The sequence below is a fragment of the Callithrix jacchus genome, chromosome 15 (genome assembly GCF_049354715.1).
Source record: "Callithrix jacchus isolate 240 chromosome 15, calJac240_pri, whole genome shotgun sequence".
NCBI classification, from domain to species: Eukaryota; Metazoa; Chordata; class Mammalia; order Primates; family Cebidae; genus Callithrix; species Callithrix jacchus.
The window spans coordinates 9,135,493-9,154,800 of record NC_133516.1 but is presented as its reverse complement, the minus strand read 5'-3'; the positions used below and the strand labels follow the sequence as shown (position 1 = coordinate 9,154,800).

The 19,308-nt window shown below is 44.8% G+C and overlaps 1 long non-coding RNA gene and 1 other non-coding gene across 2 annotated transcripts; both read left to right on the top strand.

The window, feature by feature from the left end:
* Window positions 1–6,786: 6,786 nt before the first annotated feature.
* LOC118148268 (U5 spliceosomal RNA) lies at window positions 6,787–6,903 on the top strand. Its single transcript, XR_004735022.1, has one exon. It is a non-coding gene; the product is annotated as a U5 spliceosomal RNA (small nuclear RNA).
* A 7,624-nt stretch (window positions 6,904–14,527) lies between these two features.
* Window positions 14,528–18,651, top strand: LOC144579418 (uncharacterized). The gene is made up of 2 exons (XR_013526883.1): window positions 14,528–14,673; window positions 17,013–18,651. It is a non-coding gene; the product is annotated as an uncharacterized LOC144579418 (long non-coding RNA).
* Window positions 18,652–19,308: the final 657 nt, after the last annotated feature.

The window sequence follows — 19,308 nt, the reverse complement described above, 5'->3', positions numbered from 1 at the left end:
GCTGGAGATTGCTAGTTGGTTCACAGGAGCAAGCAGGGTTAGTCTAACATGCAGGTAAAAACTTAAAAACAACCAATGAGTTTAGAATTTAGTGACAAACATATGATCAGTTTTGGAACACGATTTCTCTATCTCCAGTCCTCATTTTATAAAAAAACGTTACAATAGGACATGAGTGGTTTGCAGAATAGACTTCAGTCTTATACTTGGCCTGATTATTTGCATGAAGTACAACAAGAATAACTATTTCTACATGGGCCTTTTGGATTGGCTTTAATGGAACTCTGTTCCCCAAGGGATCTCAGATAAGACCTTTTAAAGCTGAGACCAAACATTGGTTTTTATCCTCGAACACCTGTGAGTTGGGTGATTCTCTCCTCTTAGGGTCTCAAGATAAACTTGGAGCTTCTAGATCTGTTAGAAAGTGACATTCTCTACTGACCACAGCTCGGGAATCCTGTACAGGGACTGTATAGGCAAGGGTATGAGGCCAGTTTCCCCACTCGGCTTTTATTGGCTCTGCAAGTCAAGATTGACTCCTCAAAGGGAAGCATCCCCTTCCAGCGGAAATGACCAGTTTCTCCAATTGTGTCCTGTCACAAAGGAAAATGGATTCTTACTGCACTGATGCAAACAACTATATTGCCATATGAATACTCACAGATAATTTCCAAATTTTAGAGGAACCAGGAGAGAGAAACAAACACGCTCCAAATTTTGTTCAGGAGCATATCTTACTCAATTATTAAAGGCCTTAAAGAGTTCAAAATACATTTCCTTGACTCTGAAAAACAAAACATGGATCAGCAATATTCCAAGCAAATGTCAAAAAGGTTGCTTCAGCTGAGTTCTGTCCATTTAGTTAACTCTTGTTTTCCTTGATATTCATGAGCGTTTCAGCTTTATGAGTCTTGTACATTTTCCTTTATTCTAATGTTACAGTCTCAAAGTTATCAGAAGCCTATATTTGACAGCACCTGTTAAAGTTCTGTAGCTCATTATAAGCCATCTTTGAAAAGTATTCAAACAAGACAACAATTGTCTGTGAATAGCAAAATGTCCAGGGTAGTTATACTTAGAAACATAATTGACAAAGGTTTGGATATCTCCCTGGTTTACAATAACTTAACATAAAAACCTCAATTATGATTGATAGCATAAACTCATCCATTAGAATTTTAGAAATCCCATAAAATTTGGAACACGTATTAGCATTATTCACCAAGATATAAACCTAAAGAAGGTAGAGCATTGTTGTGAACTGAACGCGAGCCCGGGAATCTCGTCCAGCGAGAGGGTCCCAAACTGGAAGAGAGCGCGCACCGGAAAAAAGGAGATAGAAAAGGCGAGGTCTGGAGGGCTACATGCGCTACGCTCATGCAGCAATTTTATTTTTGCAATGTGTTTCATTATGTACTTTTCTGAAGTTAAAGTTGTTTATGCCAGATTAACGTACTTGAGTTACAGTAAGCAAGTTACGCCCAGTAAGTAAGTTAAGCCCAGTAAGTAGGCTACGCCCAGTAAGTAGGTTACTTCCAGTAAGTAGGTTATGCCCAATAGGTCAAGGTAAGTAGATTACAGTCACGCCCTGTAAGCTATGGTAAATAAGTTACAGTTATGCCCTTTAAGTTACCGTAAGTTACCAAGTGTAAATATTTAAGTTAATATTTTGCAATGAAGGTAACACGGGTCCAAAATGAACACAATGAGACAATAAACCATAAGAAGCGGAAAGTAGACACAATGCCTCCCAAGTCCTTGTATCCATAAAGTAATGTCTGTTGATTATTTTGAATAACATATAGTTCCTCTCTCGGTTCCTGCTTTCCCCCAGCTCGACTCCCCCAACCGGGGATCTGTGTCCGGGCTCAAGCTCACCGTATGGTGAGGCCCATTTCCCAGGGGACTCACGTGGGAGCAATCCCCACAGATTCCCTCAGAGCATGATTTTGGCAATCCAAACTTGTCACATCATCCTGTTTACCTCTCTTTTCTGGACACTTCAAGGGCCCTCTGAATTATTCAAAAAGCCAGGTGGCGGGAAATACAATTTTGAAACTGAAGTTTGATTTTGGGAAGGCTGTTAGATGTTTGAGATTTAAAACACTTGATATTATGAAATAGAATTTCAGATTACTGGGCTGGGCATGGTGACTCAGGCCTGAAATCCCAGCATTTGGGGAGGCCAAGGTGGGTGAATCATCTCAGGTTAGGAGTTTGAGGCCATCCCGGCCAACACAGTGAACCACCGTCTCTACTAAAAATACAAAGATTAGCCAGGCATGGTGCCATGTGCCTGTAGTCTGTGCTACTCTGGAGGCTGAGGCAGGAGAATCACTTGAGTTGGGGAGTCGGAGGTTGCAGTGAGCTGAGATTGCGCCACTGCACTCCAGCCTGGGTGACAGAGCGAGACTCTCTCTCAAAAAAAAATTCCAGATTACCATAAGTTATTTATTCTTGCCAAAAGATGACATAGAAATTTTAAAGAAGCAAAAATCTTTTATAACCCTTTACAAATTTTGCCAAAGAGCAGATTAGCACCTTAGAAAAACCCCATTGTGCTTTTCTTTTTTTTGAGATGAAGTCTCACTCTGTCACCCAGGCTGGAGTGCAGTGGTGCTAATCTTGGCTCACTGCAACCTCTACCTCCTGGGTTCAGGCAATTCTCCTGCCTCAACCTCCCTAGTAGCTGGGATTACGGGTGCTTGCCACCATGCCTGCCAATTTTTTGTATTTTGGTAGAGATGGAGTTTCACCATGTTAGCCAGGCTGGTCTCAAACTCTGACCTCAAGCCATCCACCCGCTTCAGCCTCTCAAAGTGCTGGGATTACAGGTGTGAGCCACCGCACCTGGCCTTTGTTATGCTTTTATTTAAATGCTCAATTTACCAAAAAAAACCTATATAATACCCTTTTTTGAATTTGGTCAATATGTTCCCACAGATAACTTCTTCTGCAAGATTAATTTCCACAATTCTTCCACCATTTCTTTGAACCTTCAGCTTTTTCCTAAATTAACACAAAACTAGTATTTAGTGCTAGGCAAAAGTTTACATTTTCCATGCTTTTTTTTTTTTTTTGAGCTGGAGTCTCGTTTTGTCGCTTAGGCTGGAGTGCAGTGGTGCAATCTCAGCTCCCTGCAACCTCCGGCTCCCAGGTTCCAGCAGTTCTCCCCGCTCAGCTTCCCAAGTGGATGGGTAGGATTACAGGTGCACACCACAACACCTGGCTAATTTTGAGAGGTTTTGAGACCCCATCTCACTCACCACTTCTGGAGCCCCCAAGTTGGGTGCCCAAAAATGTTGCAGGACTTTAGTTTAGCTAAAGATGGGGTCCTTCTGTGTCCCACAGCCACAAAAGTTTAGGCTCACAGACAGTTTGAAGGGTGAGTAAAGCAGGGGTTTATTGGGTGAAAAGAAAGAAAAGGGGGAAACAGGGACTCTTGCTAGGACAGAGTCCCTGCTGGAATGCTTTCCACCCACAGCTTGAATCTCAGGTTTCACACAAGAAGAGGAGGGGCCAGGCTCCACCTTTTCTTTCCTCAGGACTCAAGGTCTTCTAGCACAAACCCCACCCCTTAAATTTCCAGTCCACCAGCACCAGCCCAGAGACCTTGTTCTCATCAAAAGTTGGAAAGAGGGAAAGCTCAAACTCATCTGGGAAGGACCTTATCTAGCACTCCTAACAATTGAAACAGTGGTGTGGACCACTGAAAAAGGATGGACTCATCATACTGAGTCAAAAAGGCATCACTCTCTCCAGAATCATGGATGGCTCTTCCAGGACCCCAACCAAAGTTTGCTGCAAATGTCATGAGCTTCCCGAGGCTCCACCTCAGTGGGCAGGCTGGTTGGAGTGTCTCCAGGGACCCCCTTCAACCAGGCTGTCTCATTGGGATTACAGGCATGAGCCACCACACCTACCTGGGACACATTGTTAATGAAAAAGAATATTTGGATAACGAAATTATTCTAGGGCTGGGCCAGAGAAAATATTAAATGAGCCATAAGCATCTTCCAGATGCTTACAGAGGCCTATAGAAAACAAGGAAGTACTCAGCAAATTAAAGGATGGGAGCCCATTAAAGAACACAGGACCCGACCTGAAAGAGCTCTTAATGGCCAAAGATGGATAATCTGAGCAAAATAATAAAGTCGGGCAGCTCAGTGGCTCATGCCTGTAATCCCAGCACTTTGGGAGGCAGAGGTAGGAGGATCAGCTGAGGTTGGGAGTTCGAGACCAGCCTGACCAACATGGAGAAACCCCATCTCTACTAAAAATATAAAATTAGCTGGGCATGGTGGATCAGGCCTGTAGTTCCAGCTACTCAGAAAGCTGAGGCAGGAGAATCACTTGAACCCGGGAGGCAGAGTTATGGTGAGCCGAGATCATGCCATTGCACCCAGCCTGAGCAACAAGAGTGAAACACCATCTCAAAAAAAAAAAAAAAAAAAAAGATAAAATAAAATAAATAAATAATGAAAAAAATAAAAAATTAACTGGGTTTGGAGACTGAGGTGGGAGGATCTCTGGAGCCAGGGAGGCACAGTTTGCAATGAGCTGAGATGGCACTACTGCACTCCAGCCTGGGCAGCAGAGCAAGACCCTGCAACAAAAATAAAATAAGGCTGGGTGCAGTGCTTACTCCTGTAATCCCAGCACTTTGGGAAATCAAGGTGGCTGGATCACGTGAGGTCATGAGTTTGAGACCAGCCTGGCTGACATGGTGAAACCCCATCTCTACTAAAAATAAAAAATTCGTTGGGTGTGGGTGTGCCTGTAATCCCAGCTACTTGGGAGGCTGAGGCAGGAGAATTGCTTGAACCCGGGAGGCTGAGGTTGCAGTGAGCCAAGATCGTGCCACTGAGCTCCAGCCTGGGTGGCAAGAGTGAAATTGTCTCAAACTTAAATTAACTAATTAATTAAAAGAAAAGTGTTGGATTACACTCAATGTATATAGTGAATAACAAAGCATCCAGACTGATATAAATGAGTAAAAAAACATATAAATGGAAATAAAAGGACAAACTTTTCTTACTGAAGCATTCCAAATAATATATGCAGATAACCTCCCCTCCTGAAGATGGAGCTTATTCACTCTTTCCCCTCTTTACTTCTCACCTTGAGTATGGGTTGAACTTAGTGATGTGCAAAGAATAAAGTATGTATAAGAAACAATTGGGCCAGCTGTGGTGGCTTACTCCTGTAATCCCAGCACTTTGGGAGGCCAAGGCTGGCAGATCACCTGAGGTCAGGAGTTCGAGACCAGCCTGACCAACAAGGAGAAACCCCTGTCTCCACTAAACATACAAAATTAGCTGGGTGTGGAATTACTGGTGCATGCCAGTAATTCCAACTACTCGGGAGGCTGAGACAGGAGAATTTCTTGAACCCAGCAGGCGGAGGTTGCAGTGAGCCGAGATTGTGCTGTTGCACTTTAGCCTGGGCAACAAGAGCAAAACTCTGTCTCAAAAAAAAAAGCAAATGTTATCTAACTATTTAATAACAATAACATTAAGAAAGAACTGAAAGCAAAGAATTCTAAAATTAAGGAGGCCCATAATTTTCCATGCAAATTCTGGAAAATATTCTGGGTAATGTGGATGCGAGCAAGTTTTTAGGAGGCTGATCACAGCCCCAGGTTATGAATTTGTGATAATGTATTTTCAGCCTTCATTCCCGAAGAAGTTGAGAATTTTCCTGAGGTTACCTGCTTAGGCAAGTCAGGTGAACAACTATCTTGTGATAGTCTCTAAATTTTATTCTTTGTTTTTGTTTTCACCTTTTTTTAAAATTTAGATAGGGTCTCTGTCACCCAGGTTTAAGTGCAGTGGCTCCATCACGGCTCACTGCAGCCTGGAGCTCCTGGTCTCAAGCCATCCTTCCACCTCAGCCTCTCAAGTTTTGATAAAACCTTGTTTCCTCACATGAGCTTCTGGTCTTCTAAGAGCCACAGCTTGCTTTATTCTAACTTTATTTATTTTTTTATTTTTGAGACTGAGTCTTGCTCTGTTGTCCAGGATGGAGTGTGGTGGCATGATCTTGGCTCATTGCAACCTCTATCTCCTGGGCTCAAGCAATTCTCCTGCCTCAGCCTCCTGAGAAGCTGCGCCACCCCGGCCAGCTAATTTTTCATTTTTAGTAGAGATGAAGTTTCACCATATTGGTCAGGCTGGTCTTGAACTCCTGACCTCATTACCCACCCACCTTAGCCTCCCAAAGTGCTGGGATTAAAGGCCTGAGCCACCACACCCAGCTATTCTACCTTTAATGGATTCCCATTGTCCTTAGAATGACACTTTTTTTTTCCTTTCTCTCTTTTTTTAGAATGGGTCTACTCTGTTGATTCGGCTAAATACAAACTCCTGGGCTCAAGTGATTCTCCCATCTCAGCCACCCAAATAGCTGAAATGACAGAGGATAAAATATAAATCCCTTAGTTGTTTGTCAGGGATCTCTAGGCCAAGCTCACCGCTTGCCATATCTCCCTTATTTTCTGTGCTCCAGTCATCTTGATCCTTGGGGGCCTTCAATTTCTGACTAGAATACTGTCCCCTTATTACTGTCTCCATTGCACCTGGTTATATCTAAAATCATCTTTTTCATGTTTCGACGTAATGGCACTACCTCAAAGAGGTGAATTGGCTAGCCTAAGGTAACCACAATGGACTGAAGCCTGCTGTAGAGGTCAGTGCTCTTGCCTTCTGGTCAAAAACGTTTCAATACCAACTTGGGCAACATGGCAAGACCCCATCTCTACGAAAAAAATTTCTTAAAAAATTAGGTATGCTCTGGTTTCTCTTCATAACAAATAAATCTTTCACCTTTTACTAAAGATTTCCATGGAGAGGAACATTTATGAGTTTATAACTGAATTTTTTGATGTCCTGCTTAGGCAGGGCTCATCAAAAAAAAAAAAAAAAAGAAGAAAAAATTAGGTGTGGTGGCATGGACCTGTCATCCCAGCTATGCAGGAGGCTGAGGCAGGAGGATCACTTGAGCCCAGGAGTTCGAGGTTACAGTGAGCTGTGATTATGCCACTGCACTTCGGCCCGGGCAACAGAGCAAGACCGCAAGCCCTGCCTCTAAAATGTATAAATAAAATTAAAAATATGTTTTAACAGTTCTCTTTCTTATTAAATTACATTGCGAATAGAATTACAAACAAATGGTTGGGGTTGGAGAGGAGCAGTATTCTAATCACCCTAACAAACTATTTTCATTTAAGTTCTTGACTTATTCTTATCTATTTGCCCATATAAATTTTACAAAGTTATAATCATAGTGCTGATCAACTTTTTCTTTCAAACCCCAGTACACACCAGGGGATCAACTTATATTCTGCTTTATTTTTTGTGCACGTATCGTTAAGCATTTTCCGTGCTATTACATAGGTTAGATATCTATTTATGGTTTTAAATTTTTAAATTTTTTGGAGAATGGGGGTATCACTATATTGCCTAGGCAAGTCTTAAACTCCTAGGCTCAAGCTATCCTCCTACCTTTTCCTCCCTAAGTGCTGGGATTACAGGTGTGAGCCACTGCGCCGGGTCTATTTATTTTTTATCATTCATATCTTGTGTATTCATCTGTATTTACTTAGAACTTATAATGAATGAAGTACCAGCCAAGAGAGTGTCATGCGAAAACATAAATCTTTGCATCTTTGCTCTAGGGGAGTTTATATCTAGTCTATGTTAATTGGTTACTTTGCCTTCCATCCTTTTTTTTTTTTTTTTTTGAGACTGAGTCTTGCTCTGTCGCCAGGCTGGAGTGCAGTAGTACACTCTCCACTCACTGCAACCTCTGCCTTCTGGGTTCAAGCGATTTTCCTGCCTCAGCCTCGTGAGTCTGGGATTACAGGGGCCCACCACCATACCAGGCTAATTTTTGTATTTTTAGTAGAGATGGGGTTTCACCATGTTGACCAGGCTGGTCTGGAACTCCCGACTTCAGGTGATCCTCGCCCCCACCCCTGCCTCACCTGCCAAAGGACTAGGATTATAGGCGTGAGCCACCATGTCCGTCGGACACTTAAAAAAATTTTTTTTATTGCATTTTAGGTTTTGGGGTACATGTGCAGAACATGAAAGATAGTTACATAGGTACACATATGGCCGTGTGTTTTGCTGCCTTCCTCCCCTTCAGCCACATTTGGCATTTCTCCCCTGGCTATCCCTCCCCAGTTCCCCCGGCTCCACTGTCCTTCCCCTATTCCCCCCAATGGACCCCAGTGTATAGTACTCCCTTCCCTGTGCCCATGTGTTCTCATTTTTCATCACCCGCATATGAGTGAGAAGATGCGGTATTTTATTTTCTGTTCTTGTGTCAGTTTGCTGAGGATGATGTTCTCCAGATTAATCCATGTCCCTACAAAGGACACGAACTCATCATTTTTGATTGCTGCATAGTATTCCATGGTATATATGTGCCACATTTTCCCAGTTCAGTCTATCATTGATGGGCATTTGGGTTGGTTCCAGGTCTTTGCTATTGTAAACAGTGCTGCAATGAACATTCATGTGCATGCGGACACTTAAATTTTTAAAGGTGATTTACAAACTAAAAAAAAAAAATCAGCATTTTTCAACTTTACCACAGAATTATTTTCTGTTTGGATATGAATTGCCTTTGCTAATTTCGATTATATTATATCTATGAGGCATTTTAATAACAATAGATGATATGTATTTTGTGGTACTTGTTTAATGTGTTTGAGATAAGAAGTAAAACTACTTAGAAACACAGGTGAAATTTAATAGTGTTTCCTTCAATCTCCAATATAAAGGAAATTTCAAAGCCAAAACGATGGGCAATAAATAACTTCCAAAAATTTTACTGTTCTAGCTGGGCATGGTGACTCGCACCTGTAATCCTAGCACTTTGGGAGGTCGAGGTGGGTGGATCACCTGAGGTCAGGAGTTCAAGACCAGCCTGGCCATCATGGTGAAACCCCATCTTTAAAAAAAAAGAAAAAAGAAAAAAAAAATTTACTGTTCAGTACTTCCAAAAGTTAATAAGACAGGGGAGGAAATTGGTTTTATAAAACATATTTTTAAACAGGCCATATCATTTCATAATGATATGAAATGTTCATCAAAGAAGATTATTCTGAAACTCTATAAAGCATGGCAGTACCACCATTCTGGTAGATTATGAAAAGAGGAATTGGCTGGAGCCCATTAATCTGCATATGAATTTGATTAAAATTGTTTTGCTTTAAATATATACATGGATATGTTGAGAGGAAGATACTTCTGTTTAAAAAACATTAAATCAAGTAGGTGCAGTCAGGTAAAAATGGGAAAGACGTCATCTCATCCAATGGAAGGTACAAAGAGAAGATTGTTTTGTTTTTGGGAGATTTAACCAGTCATTTGACCTGGATTAGGTTTTTTGTCTGTTTTTCTCTTGTGAGTTTTTCATTCTGTTTGCTGTGAATAAACTAATGCCTAAAAAGAGTTGCAGTAATGATAATGACACCTGCTCTCAGGAAACCATGGGAGGAGAGGATGTGGGAGGCGTATTGGATCCAGTCCACTGTATCCAATGATGCTCTTACCCAGGGAAAAGCTTTTTGGTTAACCTAAGAAAGGTAATCAAATAAGCATTTGTATGTAGATTAAGATAGGAAAGATTTTCAATTCTCTCTTTTTTTAGATTTTTAAAAATTTAAAGTATGATCTTCTAAATTTAACAAAGATTCTTGGTTTTTTTTTCTTTGAGATGGAATCTTGCTCTGTCACCCAGGCTGGAGTGCAGTGGCGTGATCTTGGCTCACTGCAACCTCCGCCTCCTGGGTTCAAGTGATTCTCCTGTCTCAGCCTCTGGGGCAGCTGCGGTTAGAGGTGTGCGCCATCATACCTGGCTGATTTTGTATTTTTAGTAGAGATGGGGTTTCACCATATTGGCCAGGCTGATCTCAAATGCCTGACCTCTCGTGGTCCACCCGCCTCAGCCTTCCAAAGTGCTGGGATTAAAGGTGTGAGCCACTGAGCCTGGCCAAAAAATTCTTATAAAAGCAGTTTTTTTATTCACTCATCAACTAAACATGTTTGGAATACTTAAACATGTTAAGGGTTGGCTAGATGCTAAGTATATAAAGAGCAAAAAAGGACATGGTTAATTTGTTTTAATCTCATAATCTTTTTTTTTTTTTTTTTGAGACTGAGTTGCTCTGTTGCCCAGGCTGGAGTGCAGTGGTATGATCTTGGCTCACTGCAACATCTACCTCCTTGGATCAAGCAATTCTCTGCCTCAGCCTCCCGAGTAGCTGGGATTACAGGCCCCCGCCACCATGCCCAGCGAATTTTTTGTATTTTTAGTAAAAATGGAGTTTCACCATGTTGGCCAGGCTGGTCTTGAACTCCTGACTTCATGATCCACCTGTCTCATGTGCTGTGATCACAGGTGTGAGCCACTGCACCTGGCCTGAATCTCATATTCTTTTGATAGGTACAGGTTAGAGTAAAATTTTTAGAATTATGTGGATTCATTGTCCCCTTCCTAGGGAGTAAAGAGCAGAAAAGATGAGGAGAAAGATGAAATAATACTTGAGTGTTTAATTTTCCATTGCGTTTTCCAGCTAATTGTGTGTAAGCTTTCTATCAAGACAGTAACCATAATGCTCTTATTTTTAGGTCACATCATTTGTTTAAATGAGGACTGGCTTAGTACATCTCTTGAGAAAGACCATACTAATATATGACCACCTCAGATATGGTGTGAGAAATTAAAAAAACTTGTTAATGCATCCAAGTAGTCTTTATATTTTGTTATAATTTTGTTTTCTGGTGTCACTTGTAAATTTACTTTATTTTTTTTTCTGATCTTGCTCTGTGAAATCTTTTTCTGCCATGGCTAGAAAATAGTTTCCCTTCTATATTAAGAATTATATTTTTAGGGAAAAGAATGTTATTGGTAAGATGACGTTTTTGGAGAATAATATGTAATTTACACTGACACAAGTGATAACTCTGAATTTCATCTTCTTGATGATCCCTCATTTAAATACACCAGTTTTATTTTTTCTTTGTTCTTTTTGGCATTCAATTTTTAACCTATAATTTTGTAACCAGCCAATCTAAAAGTAAAGTACGAAAGTAAAGCAGATATTTTCAGGCTAATAGTAACTTGAAAAGTATACTTCTGTTAAAGAATAGCTTCAAAAAAGGTAAAATCATGACTCTCATACACATAGATGTAAAGTGAACATGTGCTAACTATCTTACTTAACTCTAAGATTTCACAGCCAGTTTGAAGGGTAATTCAAAGAAGCACAAATTTATATGGAAAAAAGGAATTTTGAAATAAACTTGCAAATAGATATGAAGCTGTTTTGTTTTTTTTTTGTGGAGGTGGGTAGAGGGATGTGAATTGTTTATTATATGTCTGTAGATAATATTTTGCATTGCCATCAGTTGTCCACAATTTACAGAGTTGTAAAATAGCTCAAAGGTAATAAAAGGCACTGAGCCTCTGCATAATCAGAATCAGACAACTTCGAAAGGTATGCTCTAAATAATGTGTCGTTTTTCACTGAAGAACAAAATGTTCCAAGTATGCTCCCAAGTGACTTTTATTAGGACACTGCTAGAGAAATGCTTCATCAAAGGGAATGCACAAGTTTTAAACAAAGAAGACAAAGAAGAAGAGACAGGAGATCCCTCAAATGGGGTGTAGGGTATCCGACCCACAACAGAGCAATAGGCCAGAGCCCAGCCAGCCCAGTGTCCAGAAGGAAGCGGACCTCCAAAGACAGTTCCAGGAAAATAGACATGGAATTGATGTACTTGAGCATATGGAAAATATAATTTAAAGGCCTTCAGTAGAGACGTTAAACCTTTTAGAGAACACTAACGATGAATAACAAAAAATAAGGTGAATTTGAAAATGAGGCCAGCATTAACTTTAGGAATCCTGGCTGCAGAGGAATGGATATGCAATGCTACAGTTGGCTCAGGTATGAACAATATGTGCACAGTCACTGTGAAACAGTACGTTGTCTAGGATATATACCCTGGGGTTTGCTGTCTCACACTGAGAATTCAGGACATGGGCACATGTGGGTGGGTTAAGGAGTGGAAAGTGTGTAGAGGAAAGGAGAGAGGAGAGCAGCTTTTTGCCACACAGAGAGAGAGGAGAGAGGAGAGAAGAGACAAAGAGAAATCTGGAAAAGAAGGGGACTTGGTGGAGAGCAGCAGATTTTATAGTCTGGCTGGAGGAGGCAGTGTCTGATTTAGCAGAGCTCACAGATTGGTTTGATCAGGTATGATGTTTACATAGCACCCGGGAAGGCTGGTTGCCCCACCCTAATCTTATTATGCAAATGAGCTTTCCAGTTGGTGGTAGCCATCTTTTTTTTCTTTTTCAACATATTCCATAGTCTCACAGAAAAGGTCGGGGCCATCTTGTCTGCTCTACTGCACACGTGTCTGACAAAGAGAAGGAAAGATAGAGGCCGGGCGCCCCAGCACTTTGGGAGGCCAAGGTGGGTGGATCATCTGAGGTCAGGAGTTCAAGACTAGCCTGACCAATCTGGAGAAACCTGTTCTCTACTATAAATACAAGAATTAGCTGGGCGTGGTGGCATATGCCTATAATCCCAGCTACTTGGAAGGCTGAGACAGGAGAACTGCTTGAACCCAGGAGGTGGAGGTTGCAGTGAGCCCAGATGGTGCCACTGCACTCCAGCCTGGGCAATAGAAGAAGACTCTGTCAAAAAAAAAGAAAAAGAAAAAGAAAAAAGAAGGGAAGATGGAGCCACCATCTTGAACATCTAGTCCCTAATTCCTGCTGGCATTCACCTGTGCAAGCTCCCAGCTTGCTTGTCTATGTCTGCAGCTTGTCTTTACAGGCTGCTCCCTTTTTTCTTTTCTTTCTTTCTTTCTTTTTTTTTTTTTTGAGACTGAGTCTCTCTCTGTCACCCAGGCTGGAGTGTAGTGGTTCAATCTAGGTTCACTGCAACCTCCGCCTCCCAGGTTCAAGTGATTCTCCTGCTTCAGCCTCCCGAGTAGCTGGGATTACAGGCACCCGCCACCACACCCGGCTAACCTCTGTATTTTTGTAAAGATGGGGTTTCGCCATGTTGGCCAGGCTGGTCTTGAACTCCTGACCTCAGGTGGTCTGCCCACCTTGGACTCCCAAAGTGTTGGGATTATAGGAGTAAGCCACGGAGCCTAGCTAACAGGCTGCTCTTTGTTAGAAAATGATTTGGGGCTGCCTTTCATTCAAAAGAAAAGCCTTACCAAGGATTTCTATACACTCACTATCTGCCTAAGTGGTTTTTTTCTTAACTCCTATGTCAATTATAATGTAAATATTGACTATTTATTCCTCCAAAAAGTGTGATAAAGCTATGCTCGGATGATGGGGGAGGAGAAATGATAGATGTACCTGTGGGAAGGTTAGTCATCCATCAATGTCATTAAGCAACGTCTAAAAATAAGGCCGGTGACAGTGGCTCACGTCTGTAATCCCAGCACTTTGGGAAGCTGAAGTTGGAATTGGAGACCTGTTGCAAAACCATGGCTCTACAAAAATTTTTTTTTAATTACCCAGGTATAGGCCGGGCATGGTGGCTCAAGCCTGTAATCCTGGCACTTTGAGAGGCTGAGGTGGGTGGATCACTTGAGGTCAGGGGTTCAAGACCAGGCTGGCCAAAATGGTAAAACCTCATCTTTACTAAAAATAAAAACATTAGCCGGCATGGTGGTGTATGCCTGTAATCCCAGCTACATTGCTTAAACTTGGGAGGCAGACGCTACAGTGGGCCAGAATCATGCCACTGCACTTCAGCCTGGGCAACAGAGCGAGACTCTGTCTCAAAAAAATAGCCAGGTGTGGTGACGTGTGCCTATCGTACTAGCTACTCGGGAGGTTGAAGTAGGAGAATACCTTGAGCCCAGGGGATCTGGCTGTAGTGAGCCATGATGGTGCCACTGCACTCCAGCCTGGATGACATAGCCACAGCCCATCTCAAAAAAATATGTTTTTTCGAGAAGTGATAAATTAGCAAATAGCCACAGAAGCATGGTACTTGCAAATGTGGAGATAAACACCGGAAAAAAATAGCTAGCAGAGCTTCCAATGACTGCCTCTGGGGAGTGGATAGCAGTTGTAAGAAAGCATAGGGCAGAGAATGGGTGTTTTTCATTAAACACTTATTGTTTGGAAAACTCTGCCCCTACCGCAAACGCTCTCGCGCTCTCTCTCTCTCTCTCTCTTTCCCTCCCCCACAAAGAGGCTCCCTTATCTCTCACTTTACATACCGGTCCTAGCCCTCCCGCCGCCCAGCTTCCCGCCGCCCAGCTTCCCGCCCAGCAGTTCAAACTGACCAACAGTTGCCCACCACCTCGGCTTTTGGCTTCCCCACCCCCAGCCCTTCAGCCCCCTATAAAACAACCCTGCCCCTTTGAGCGGCGCGGCCATTTTTCCTTTTCGTCCCGGCTGGCCTGCCCGGAGGCTCTTTCCTCTCAATAAAGCCTGAACTTAAGGAATTTCCTCTAGCCTGCGGTCCGGTTTCTTTCCCAATGAGCCCAGTCTTCCCGCAGAGGGTAGGTCGGACAAATGGTGCCGGAAACCCGGGTCGGGAGCTGAGGCCATTGGCCTGGCCACGGCCCCCCTCCCCTACCTACCCAACACTGGCCCTGCCACCTCCACGTTCCGATTAAGGTAAGCCAAGTTTTTTCTTGCTTTGCCTTCCCCCGCTTCCCGTCTCCTCTTCCTACGGCACGGTGCAGTTGCTCCCTCTCCGGCGTTCCGCACGGACTCCTTGCCTAGTCTCGGCCGAGCCAAGGTAGTCTTCCGTTCTGGCTCCAGGAGCCTTCCGAGGGACAGCCGCCAGACGGGGGACGCCCCTCTGACCGCTTCCCTTTCCGTACTTAATTGTACTCCGGGGAATTTGCAACGAACGGGGACGCCTTTTCGTTGCATCTGCCCATCCGCGCCGGAGAGTCTGTAGCTGCGCCTGCCATGGGAAATTCGGAGTCCAAAATACCTCTGAGCACCCCCCTCGGGTGCTTGCTGCGAAATTTTACCAAATTGGGATATTCCCAAACCCTCAGAAAGAAAAAGCTTATTTTCCTGTCCCAGGTGGCTTGGCCCCAATACAAACTCAGTAACCAGTCACATTGGCCCCCGACTGGCACTTTTGATTTCAACACCCTCCGAGATCTCGACAATTTTTGTCGCCGCGCGGGCAAGGACAATGAAATTCCTTACGTCCAGGCTTTTTGGGACCTCCGTACCCACCCCGACCTATGTTCTTCCTGCTCCACCTACCAAATCCTCTTATCTCGAACCCCCCGTAAATCTTCCTCCACTACCTCTCCCCCTCCCTACTCCTCACCGGAGGATCTGCCTGAACATCTGTCCTATCCTGCCAATCTCAGCAACCACTCGCCATCAACGGCACGCCCTTCCCCCACTCCCTCTGCACCTCCTACCTCAGAGGCCATGCCTCGCTCTCCCTCTACTCCCTCCGAGCCCCCTCCCTCAGAGGCTGCACTTCCTCTTGCCTCTCCGGTGGCGGCCCACACCCGCTCCCACCAGCCAGCTATCCTGGCCCCACTCCGAGAAGTAGCAGGCGCAGAAGGTTTAATCAGGGTCCATGTTCCTTTCTCACTCCAAGACCTGTCCCAAATTGAGACACGTTTAGGATCCTTCTCAGCCAACCCGTCCACATATATTAAAGAATTCCAATACCTCACTCAAACATAAGAAGCCCTAGTACACTCGACTAGATCCAGCCTCCCAAAATGGGGCCACTGTATTAGCCTCCCATTTTATCTCCCAATCAGCACCCGACATAAGAAAGAAACTAAAGAAAGCAGAAGAGGGGCCAGAGACTCCCATCCAAGACCTGGTAAAAATGGCCTTTAAAGTATTCAATGCCAGGGAAGATGCGGCTGAGGCTGCCCGCCAAACTCGCATGAAGCAGAAGGCTGCCCTCCAGACCCAAGCCCTAGTGGCGGCTCTAAGGCCGGCAGGGAACCAGAAGCCCAAGGCCGAAACCCATGCCCCTCCAGGGGCATGTTTCAAATGTGGAAAGGAAGGACACTGGTCCCGAGCCTGTCCACAACCATGGCCACCAACTAAGCCTTGCCCTATCTGTCGGCTCCCGGGACACTGGAAGTCAGACTGCCCCAGCTTCCCCAGGGTGCCGGTTCCTCAAAACAGACACACTGGCGTTACGCAGCCGGCGGTCACCCTCAGTAGGGAGGAGCCTGCTTGCCAGGAGCCAACCTCCGAGGGAGCTCCGTTCCCCAGTCTACTAGGGCTGCTAGATGACTAGCGGGGCCCTGGCTTTCCGACTCCGGTTACCCTCGCCGAGCCTAGGGTCACAAGACATGGGGGCTACCTACTCCGCACTTCCTTCTTATTCTGGCCATCTCACCCCTTCCCAGGTCTTAGTCATGGGAATCGATGGGACCCCGAGTATCCCCTATCAAACCCCACCACTCATGTGCTCATATAACTCCACTCCCTTCACCCACTCCTTTTTAGTAATCCCCACCTGCCCAGTTCCCCTTCTGGGGTGAGACATCCTTTCAAAGCTGAAGGCCGTCATAACCTTCCCCACCGCCAGCCCACACAGCCTTTTTCTCCTAGCCCTCAATACTCTGCCTCAGAACTCCAGACCCTCCAGTCTACCCCCGGGGTACAGTTCAAGGATGACTGGGCCTTCAAGCATAACCTCCTCATCCTCCCTGAAAAGCAAAGGTACCAGATAATCCAAGACATCCATAATTCACTCCACATTGGGCCTAAAGCCTTATACCAGTTCCTCCACCCACTTTTTCACCCCCACCGCCTCCTCAGTACCATACAGGAAGTCCAGTCCTCATGTACTGTCTGCATGAAAACTAATTCCCAGGGTTCCTGTCATCCCCGGCGCCAGCTTCATCAGCTACGCAGGTTCCTACCTGGCCAAGACTGGCAAATTGATTTCACCCATATGCCAAAGCACAAACAGTACCGGTATCTGCTAACCATTGTTGACACTTTTTCAGGCTGGATTGAAGCTTACCCCACAGCCTCTGAGTCTGCCGGGACAGTAGCCACTCATCTCATTCAAGACATCATCCCACGCTTTGGACTCCCGGCTACCATACAGTCAGACAACGGCCCAGCCTTTATCTCCAAAGTCACTAATGCCGTTTCTACCTCTCTAGGAATTCAGTAGAAGCTACATGCTGCCTACCATCCTCAGTCCTCTGGTAAGGTGGAACGGGCCAATGGCCTAATAAAGGAGCATCTGACTAAGCTCATGCTTGAGCTCCGCCAATCCTGGGTAACCTTAATTCCTATCACCCTCACCAGGGTAAGAGCAGGCCCCCGGGGCCCATCACAGCTTAGCCCATTTGAGCTGCTGTATGGTTGCCCCTTCCTACTTTCAACTCCCCCACCGCCAGAGACTACTCCTCTAGACAGCTACCTCCCCTACTTTACTCTCCTTCGCAGCCTTCTCCGAGAACACGCCAACGCTTCTCTTCCCCAACCCACCCAGCCATCTGAAAATACACAGAAAGTCCTCCCGGTAACCCTAGTCCCTCGACTCACTATATATTCCCCAGCCGAATTCCAGATGCTGCAAACTCCCCATCGCCGCACCCGACGAGCTGCCTTCCTACACATTGCCGTTGGTGTCTCCCTTGCTGGTTCAGCACTTGCAGCAGGATTAGGAGGAGGGGCACTAGTCCACTCTCACCTGGCCATAGCCCGACTGACCTCACAACTCCAAGCGGCTATTAATGACTCTACTGAGTCTTTAGCATCACTCCAATGACAGATCACCTCAGTTGCCCAAGTTGCCTTGCAGAACCGAAGAGCCCTGGACCTGCTCACTGCTGAACGAGGAGGGACCTGTATCTTCCTACAAGAAGAGTGCTGTTACTACATCAGTGAATCCGGCCTAGTAGAAACCCGAATCGAGAGCCTCCAGAAACTCAAAACTAACCTCTAGAGTCAGAAGTTCTCGGCTGAAGCCACAGCGTGGTGGTCTTCCTCTATGTATACCCTCTTGTCACCATTGCTTGGGCCCCTAATAGCCGTTTGCCTAATCTTACTTATTGCTCCTTGCTTTCTCCAGTTCCTACAGCGGCTCTTTCAAGAACTGACTGGAGTCACCATCCACCAGATGCTGCTCCAACCCTACCCTGAACGAGTGCAAGAAACAGACCTCTCCCCAAACCTCCAGGCTCCTTAGGAAAAGAAACCTCTTCAGAACCCCCCCGTCGACCCTTGTCAGCAGGAAGTAGCCAGAGAGACAACCGACGCCCCTGACCCCCTCTTTTTCTTTTCTTTAAGGAGTCGGGAATGTTTGGAAAACTCTGCCCCTACCGCAAACGCTCTCACGCTCTCTCTCTCTCTCTCTCTTTCCCTCCCCCACAAAGAGGCTCCCTTATCTCTCACTTTACATACCGGTCCTAGCCCTCCCGCCGCCCAGCTTCCCGCCGCCCAGCTTCCCGCCCAGCAGTTCAAACTGACCAACAGTTGCCCACCACCTCGGCTTTTGGCTTCCCCACCCCCAGCCCTTCAGCCCCCTATAAAACAACCCTGCCCCTTTGAGCGGCGCGGCCATTTTTCCTTTTCGTCCCGGCTGGCCTGCCCGGAGGCTCTTTCCTCTCAATAAAGCCTGAACTTAAGGAATTTCCTCTAGCCTGCGGTCCGGTTTCTTTCCCAATGAGCCCAGTCTTCCCGCAGAGGGTAGGTCGGACACTTATATACATATTATATATTAAATATACATATTATATATATTATATATAATATACATATATATTACAACTTATATACATAAATTTACACATATATTCATGTATAATTATGCATCTATGTATTAAAAATAAATTCGAAAAAATAATTATACCTAAAAAATGAGTATATATCACTAAATGCCAGTGTGGTATGGGCAATCTCAAACATTTACCAGTGATTATAAGTGGCCGTGGCCATTGTGAAAGATCTAACCGAATGAGTATTTATTTATTTATGTATTAATTTATTTAGAGATGCAGTCTCACTTTGCCACCAGGCTGGAGTGCAATGGCGCAGTCTCGGCTCACTGCAACCTCCGACTCCCTGGTTCAAGTGATTCTCCCGCCTCAGCCTCCCGAGTAGCTGGGATTACAGGCACGTGCCACCATGCCCAGCCAATTTTTGTATTTTTAGTAGAGACGGGATTTTACCATGTTGGCCAGGATGGTCTTGATCTCCTGACCTTGTGATCTGCCCGCCTTGGCCTCCCAAAGTGCTGAGCTTACAGGAGTGAGCCACCATGCCTGGTCCCCAATGAAATATTTTTTT